The sequence below is a fragment of the Dermacentor silvarum genome, chromosome 6 (assembly GCF_013339745.2).
Source record: "Dermacentor silvarum isolate Dsil-2018 chromosome 6, BIME_Dsil_1.4, whole genome shotgun sequence".
Classification (NCBI taxonomy): domain Eukaryota; kingdom Metazoa; phylum Arthropoda; class Arachnida; order Ixodida; family Ixodidae; genus Dermacentor; species Dermacentor silvarum.
The window spans coordinates 15634117-15643014 of NC_051159.1; the positions used below are offsets into that span (position 1 = coordinate 15634117).

Consider the following 8898-nt stretch of genomic DNA (forward strand, 5'->3'; position numbering starts at 1 on the left):
CACGTTGCTCATCCTGTTGACGCCGTCGACAAAACCGGGATATATGCCCTCGGTAGACACATTAGTAGTAAATTGGTCGAGCAAAAAGCGTAGCGGAGCGGTAAGGCTGTACGCGCACTGGTGGCGACAATGAAGCCACAGGTACATAGTGATCAGTTGGTAGAGGGGCCGCGATGAACGGAGAGAGCTCCGCGACGTCATCGGAGCCCCGAGGGCTCCGATGTCGCTGCGCATGCGTGAGCTGAGAGAAGGTGAGAAAGGAGAACAACTCTTCTTTTCCGGATGTGACGTCACATTGTTTTTTTTTTTTGCTTTTTAAAATAGCTACTCTCGAACTCAGACACTATGGCTCGCGCCTCGTTCGCGCGCGCATTGTTAACATTCAAGTTTCGTTTTTTTCACTTGCTTAGAAGCTGATATTGCGGACATTGCGGGGTTGGGCTTGATGACATTTGTTGCTCAGCTGCCGCGACGCATTTGGAGCAAAGGTGAGTGAGTGTCGTGCGATTGCCCGTTCTGTAGCTGACACTTGTAAAAAGATTTTATCTATAGGGAACCTCACGGCGACGACGACGGCAGAAATCCGGTAAAAGTGTCCATATAATTGCTATCGCAATAAAACAACCGGTTGCACATTTGAGCTGTGGCCGATGTGATCTCGAATTCGAAGGAGCACGAAATGGTTGCCGCAGGTCTCGTAGTGATCGCTGGATAATTTATTCGTTCGTGCCTTCAACAAGTACTATCGCAGTTCCTACGCGTTACCCCGATGTAAAACGAACGGCGGAATCGTTCAAGCGCCAGAAAATGCATGCACTCAACTAGCTCTATCGGTGAATGCCGTCCTTTGGTATATATCTCGTGCGTAGGTCTTTGTTTCTCCATCTCTATGGGATGACTACGCTATGCGCCTCTTATTTACCATGCAATACATGGCTGCATTCAATTACCTTGCTCACTGCTTGCGCTGACCGCGGTAGGTGCGTCAGAGACTTTCATTTGTTGCAGTGAGGTAACAAAAGCGTATTTCTTTCACTTACAGCTTCTTAGCAACTCTTTTGAGAGCCGTGGAGTTAAATCGTGCAATGTGTACGTTGTGAGCAAGCTGTTAAGCAAACCCGCTTTACTGCTGCTGTCGCTTTTACGGGCACCTTCAAAATTAAACATATATGAGTGTATGAATTCAGCTCACCTTTCTATACACGTACGTTGCTTTCGTTGTTCGTAGATAATGTGCGTACCTTTGCAACCGCAATCGACATTGTAAAAACAGCAGGAAGGCAGATGACACAAGTACTGTGTCTGCCTTAATTGTTGTCTGTGCTGTTTTTATAATAACAAGCAACTCCACACACTAGCTGTTTATAGCAAAACAATCTTGTTTTTTTATTATTGTAGGAGGATTTGCTTCTAACTGCGGCAGTGACGTTGTGTATTGTCCTCAGGAACGTTTGCGGTCTGCACAATTGTCTAATTTGTTTCACTGTGCTGCTGCTGTCTTCACAGCTTCTGCTTATTTCCTTTGGCCGCACCTTATATTTGTTGTCTTTGTCAACATCTGACCTGTTTCTGCCTTGTTGAAAGCAAGTGGCCACAAGTACTGCTTAGTTTGCTCAGTCTAAACATGGTATGTATATCTTTAACTAATAGTGGTTTGAGTCATCATGTATGACACCAGATAATTATTGTTCTAAAAAGCTGGCAAAGCTTGTCCACAGATTTAAAGTATGGGGATGCTAAACATTAAAATGTTCCAAGTTGCCACAAAGTATTACACGCATTTAAATTTGCAGTCGCAAAATACATACTAAAAGCATAATCCAGAAAATTTGCTTCGAGGTGTCTTGAGACAATAAATTGTAGAGAAAGAATTCTATTGTGAGTTGCCAATGCTTGTCGTGAGCTCTAGCCCATTTTTCTATAAAGCCACTGTTGCTTCGTTGTCTGTTGCCATCACGTGCTTGTTACTAACAAGAAATTGAGCTCCGTGGTTCCCCTGATTTTTGTCGCTCATAAAATTAAAATGTCTCGACATTGGCAGCCTTAGTGCCTCAAGGTAGAACACGAGTGTTCATTGGCCAGTTGCCTGCTTTTAAGATAATGTTGTATTTAATGTCAGGGGTTTAAAGGATACTTCAAATCTGCCATCATGGCTGTTAGTTCTGCTGCCTAGCACTTCCAGGACAAAGTTTGGTACGCATGTGCAACTATCGAAGAAAATGGACATTGGGACAACTGCTGACGTAGCTCACTTAGTAGAGCATCTCAAGCGCAAAGCAGAAAATGTGGGTTAAGCTCCAACCGGCAACAAGTTGTCTCTTAATGCAAAGCATTATCATGATCTATTTTTGAATTTCTTAGTACACCTGCCCAGGTAGCTTCATTAATAATTAGTAATGCTCCTGATGGTAGGTATTGAACGCGAGTCCCTAGTGCAGCAGCCCAATTCTTTGCCCATTAGGCTACAGATGCATGCATAGCTCGCCAGATTAACCGCACTTGTTCTCTCGTAGCAGCTAATGCTTTCAGATGTTATGTGACACTCAGCATAAGTAATGACCAGCACCATAACAGATGTTATGGTGCTGGGCATTACCTCAATCACAGCTTCGATGCTGTGCCCCCCAAAAAACATCTGCAGGCAGGTGCTCGAGTGACGTGAAGCTCACTCTCCCTCATTCTCTCTTGTAGGTAGTGCATCCAGTTTAGCGCCGTGCACATGTGTTGGGCATTTCCTTGTTCTTATTCTGCTGATGTGTCGTGTTGTACATAGGAGGAAAGCCGGTCCTCCACAAATATGGTTGTCAGTGTTGCTGAATACAACACCGACTTGCTCCCTTGACACGCCACATCATTTGACATCTGGGGGTGAGGTGGCATCTTGCTGTTCCTTGTGGTCAGGCATAGCCAAGACTGGAGGTAGAGTCCGCACACAAAGTTCAAGGCTGAACAATAGAACCAGCACGCCCAATAAATGTGTGTGCAAATTTAGCTCTAAGCGTGATTTGTCAGGAATAAAGATTCACAAAAGGGGCTTGTTCCATGGCCAAGCAGAGTGAGCACGAACAACAACCGTCTTCTTTCCCATCCTTTGTTGGTGCCTGCCTGTGTCGCTACATAGTAATTAATTATTAATTAGTTTGCTAAGCTATCCATAACTGAGAACTCGATCGAGCATACAAAAAAAACATGACTATAGGCTCCTGTGTTTCTTATGTTTAAATCACAATTTGTAGGTATCAAACACGGCATAGCATAAATGATACATTGGGCACTGCAACCCTGTAATGTGCACATTGAGTGCCTTTTCGCGTCTTCTTCAGAGGGTACTCGAGATTTCTGGTTGGGTTGCCATAGATGTGTTAGCTCAGTGAATCTTCCTTCCAAGGAATTCAGTTTGTTAAAGTTAAGCCGCTATAGATGTGTCTTCATTGTTCAGGTTACTTCTGGCGACACCTGAACGTTCTTGTGGCTATGATGTGATGCTTCATGACACACGTGGTGCTCAATTCTGAATTATTGTTGGCATGCTTTTTCACAAATGGTTTTAATAAGATAATTGCACAGGCGGCGCAAAATGAGCCACAGCATATGCTTCACCTACAGCCTGTTCGTGATCACCGATGGCATGTAAAATAGTGATTCAGACCAAGCATCGCAAAGAATGATTGTTGCCTTTCTTTCTTACAGGCTGCTGTGTTTCAGCTAAATCTGCTTTTCCTGTGTCCAGTGGCCTTGTCGCTCAATTAGTGCTTGCCAATTTCCATTACACTGCAACCCACTAAAAATATGAAATTTTAGAATATGATGCCTCCCCTCTCTTCCCTTGTCCTTCTGACCTTTCACTCTGCTGCAAGCTTTTAGATTTCAATGCTGAAATGATTAACACAAAAATTTATGCTACCATATTATTTGATGGCTATCATGATGGCAATAATTTAGGTGAACCTGAAACTAAATGAGAAAATAAAATAGGCGTGTGTGAGTAGGACTGACTGTTCCTGGTTACTGGCTCTATGCTAAATTTGAGGTCTTTGCCTCAAGGAAATGGGTCTTGGATGCTCAGACGCTTTTTGTGATCTTGTGCCTGTATCAGACCTGATATACAGTCACGGAAGTTTTACAAAAAGGAGCGCCTTTCTTTTGGGGAACTGTTTTTATCACAAGTGTGCTAGATAGCGCCAGTTATGCTATGAGCAGGCACAACTGCAGGTACAAACTATAGCATGTACTTTACTTTAATATAATTTCACATCTATTTGTGAACTTCCCAGGCCACTTCACAACTGCAAGCTGAATCTGGTGTAGGCAGTGTCAGGGTCATGGCCCATATTTTGGTGAACGCCAAGAATGCATCCTGTGACTGAAGTTTGAGCATTTGAGCCCACCTTCTGGAAGTGCTTTTTATGTGCACTCAGTAAGTGACAGTTATGCATGCTTCTTGACATGATTTTCAGTGATCCTAGAGGCAACATTTATTGATCTGCATTATGCAAATCTTTTTATATTTTCACTAATATTCTGTGGTCACTATTACTACGCACTGTTTAAAAGGTGTTGAAAATAGAAAGCTACTTATTTACCCTAATATAATGTAGAAATAAGCATTCTGCAGTCTGAAAAGTGAAGAAAAAACACAAAAGAAGAAAAAATCACCGCCCAAGCACTCCATACAGATGGTTAACCAGCAAAGCTGAAACGTGCGACCGCAGTGTTTATGACTGGGTTAATTACGTCCTTTGTGTTTCTTAATGAGGTTACACACATGTTCGGCGGCAACGAAGAGAACGACGTCACTGAAAGTGTGTCCGCCGGTGTCGCCTGCGTTCGATGTCTCATGTTTGATTGGTGGTGTGGTTAGCAGCATTTGCCCGCCATTGCCGCTTGCGATTCTTTGAAATTAAATCTGTCCGTCACGTAAGACAACGAATGGCTCATACCTCCTTAAGCAATGGCTCATGCGGCCTCCCCATTACGACGTCACAAGAGAAGTGAAATTCTACGCTGGAATTATGAGCCACAACGGAGCCAGCTGTGGAAGAAGACAACGAACGAGGGAGCAGTGGCATGAGCGAAACCGGAGGGGCGCCAACAAGCCAGCTCCGGAAGAGACGACGATGCTCGAGCCAATGCTGATGATGATAGTTATCTGTACACAGGCGACAGACAGACGCTTTTTCGTTTCACCTAGCCATATGGTCGCAAGATTCACAACCACTTTAGTTGATTATAAAAACATTGAGGTGCACGCAAACAGCCTCTACATTGCGTCTGTGAAAACATTGCTCCATCTTGCTGTAGCATTATGCAACTTAGCTTTGTGTGTAAGCCGCGGCTGTTGCACTGTGCTGCACCGCAATGAACCTTGGTTATGTAAAAAAGCCGCTGTTATTGCATTGCTCTTTACTGTTATGCACGTCAACCTTGTGGCAAAGCCCCTACACTAGCATCGTGCTCCACCGAAAAGCATTTTAGGTGTGTGTAAAAGCACTTACTAAATATTGCATGTGCTTTTCCACACACCTAAAATACTTTTCGGTGGAGCACGATGCTAGTGTAGGGTGTGTGGAAAAGCACTTACTAAATATTGCATCCGCCCGTTTTCTCGCATTGAAAAAATGGCAGCATTATTTATGAACATTACTGACATTTCTGAACATGATGCTTCAGTTACGCCTTCGCCGCCGCAAGACATCACCAAACACGTGCTTCCCATTTACCTTACAATCCCTGACATACACAAAAAGTCTGATATGCCTGTTTCGGCCATATTCCAATGGCTCAGTCGCACATGTTCGAGAAATTTCCAGGTTACCTTCAAGTATTTACAGATGCATCTGTGCACAGTGACGGTCAAGGCGCCTCTGCAGCTTTTTTCTGCCCTTCAACTCAAGTACGACGTATATTTCATATACCCCATCCAGCCTCGTCAACAACTGCAGAGCTAGCAGCAATTAATGCTGCACTGAAATACGTGCAAGAGGAGTTAACCACACCGCCGAAGATTGTCATATTTACGGACTCCCGCGCTGCGCTTAGCAGACTACAACGCAGTCAGGTTGATTGCCCAATTGTGCGCAGCATTACTGACTCTGCCAACAAAATTTTATCACGCGGGGTATCTCTCGTTGCTCAATGGATACCTTCGCACGTAGGGATCGCCGGGAATGAAGAGGCTGATCGACTGGCTTCAACTTGCACTCATAACGACTGTGCTTGCCCTGAAATTTTGTGCAAGCTTGATGACGCTCGCCTGCTGATTCGTCGCCACCTACTCAAGCAGCATCCAGACCAGCGCGTCGCAAATGGAACGTTCCCGCCGCGTGTTCGCGGTCGAGGCTTGCCTCGTCGCGCTAGAGCGCAACTACTCAAGCTAAGGGTTGGCTGTGTTAATGTGCACGAACTTTTACACAGACAAGGACGTGTGACTAGTCCATCGTGTACGTCTTGCGGTGGCTGCGAGACAATTCAGCACCTGATATTGCAATGTCCCGCTTTCAGTGCGCAACGCAAATTACTAGTGAGGGACTACCATCTCCTTGGCCTGCGGTGTACGACTCTAGACGAATGTTTATACCCCAGTGGTTGTGCGTCTCGACGTGATCAAGCTCATCGTGCTCTCCTTACTTTTGTAGAAACAACGAACTTAGGGGAACGTTTGTAACCCAGCAACTATTTCTTTTATTTTACATTCTTTAGTAGCTTGACCTGCAGGGACGGGCCCTACTGTATGTTTTACTTTATTCATTGAGATTTGTCATCTCGCTCTTCCTTTCCTCCTTCCTCCCCTCCTTCCTATCTTTCCTTCTATGTTTCTCTCGTCCTTTCCTAAGAGTAGGCAGGCGTTGTGCCCCTTCTGGTGGCAGTTGCCAGCCTTTGCTTCTCGCTTTCTCTTTCCTGTGTATATGTTTTCAAATCAAATAATAATAAATAATAATAAATATTGCATGTGCTGGATTTGAGCATTTTTATTGCAAAGAATTCTTCATACCAAGCACTTTGCAGTAGGCAATTTTATGTCCCGGCTCATGTTGGTCTTTCCGATTGAAAACAAAAATAGGTCTGACAGCGAGTCCAAACCTGTCTTCCAACATAACAGCCCAACGCTTTAGCCATTAGGCTGCTGTGGTGCACATACTTTGCACTCGCCAATGTGTAGCTAGGTATATGAGGTAGTGGCCCATGCATTATGGTGCACGATATGTGTCGGAGCATGTGTACATGTACAAGTTGCTCGTCAAAGTGAGAGCATGTCAGTTTCTCCCATTCTTCCTTTGTGGCAGCACTTTGAGGTGTTTTGTTAGACTGCTCCAGCTTTGCGATTCACCCACATTTCCCAGTCCCTTCATTGTAGCAGCTTGCACAACATGGACACTGTGCAACATTGTACTATCTTTGCATTGAGGGTGAAGGTGATATGTGCTCGTTGAGTGAAAAATGTTGACAAGAGGTGTATGCACAGAAACGTATGACATTTATCTTTATACTACATATAATGATTCTATGCTGCTTGTAACACAGTGACACATGCCCAAATCAGCAGACGGGCCCAGAATGGGCACATCACCATTTGTGCATACCGCATAAGCCATGCTGCCCACTCGGCAAAACAGTAGCCACCACAGTGTAGGCAGGAAGAGGCAAAGAAACCTTTATATTACTACCATTGCAAGGAGAGTACAAAGGCGAAGGGCCTTTGTACTCTCCTCGCAATGCTTGTGACACATGCAATCACTCGCCATACACAAACACGCTGGTCAATGCTGAAATGCTCGGCAGAACCCTAAACATAAATTCCCACAGTGTGTGGGATCTACATAATTATTTTTTTTTCATTTTTCAGGCATTTGGCAGTAGAGGCCAGTGCGTTACACAGAAATCCCACTACACTGCAGCAATGTTGAGAATGTAGTATGAGGTACATTAGTTGGCTATAAGTTAAAAAGCAGAAATTATATTAGTAGTCCAAATATAGTAGCCAGTGTTGAAACTACACATGCATTCAAGGCTGAGCTACAGCATGAGAACACGGATGAGCAGACACACACAGTGGTCACTTGAGTTGGCATTCTGTCTATCTTTACCAACAAGCCCAGCTGTACAATGAGTAATTAATATTATGGCGACTGCAGCAGAGCAGTGGTCTAGTGGCATATTCTCGACCTCGAATAGAGCAGGTACTAGGTTAAAAACTTCGGAACTGCCATGAATCTCACAATCAACCCGTATCCCTCGTTTTCCCACAGCTGCAGTCAGATGTGCTGTATATTGGTGGGTGTCAGGAATCTTGAGATCCAGCCAGGCTGCCACTGGAAGTCTCTTGGGTCAGATGATACCACAAATGCCTCCAAATATTTCACTATTTAAACCTTTATAGAATGAAAAACTTGTCAAGAGCCAAGTTGTCACACAGAAAAGAAAACTGTCACTAAATAGTGACCAGTTTAATTTGTTTTGTAAGTCACAGGTTGTGTGCATTTGACACTGCTGACCGACTCTTATCCACTCTCCGATACAATAACCATACTCATTGTAGTATTTATATTAAATAAAAATACATATACGATTGATCTGGTCAGAAAGAATTGCCATTTTGGGAGGGGGTAGGCTGGAGGACAATTTGTCATTCCTTTCTCTTCTCTGTGATTGAGCTGATCAACTTCACTACAATGGTAAACGTACTGCAGTTCCCTGCATTCACATATGTTTTCAGAGAAAGCTATTGTGTGGAGCCATGTTTGTGGTGATGCAACGCAAGATATATGCTGTGTCGCGTGGCTCTTTAGTAATATTGTTAAATTCGAGTTGTGACCAATCTTGCTGCTCTTTATCTGGTTCCTGGTGAGTTCGTGGAAGTTCAGGTCACGTAAAGATACTCGATGAAGTTTCTCTGGGAAG

At 44.1% G+C, this 8898-nt stretch overlaps 1 long non-coding RNA gene across 1 annotated transcript; it reads left to right on the forward strand.

Moving 5' to 3' along the window:
- The first annotated feature begins 379 nt into the window (after positions 1–379).
- On the forward strand, positions 380–8367 carry LOC125946193 (uncharacterized). Its single transcript, XR_007467451.1, has 4 exons — positions 380–488; positions 1507–1627; positions 4275–4417; positions 8247–8367. It is a non-coding gene; the product is annotated as an uncharacterized LOC125946193 (long non-coding RNA).
- Positions 8368–8898: the final 531 nt, after the last annotated feature.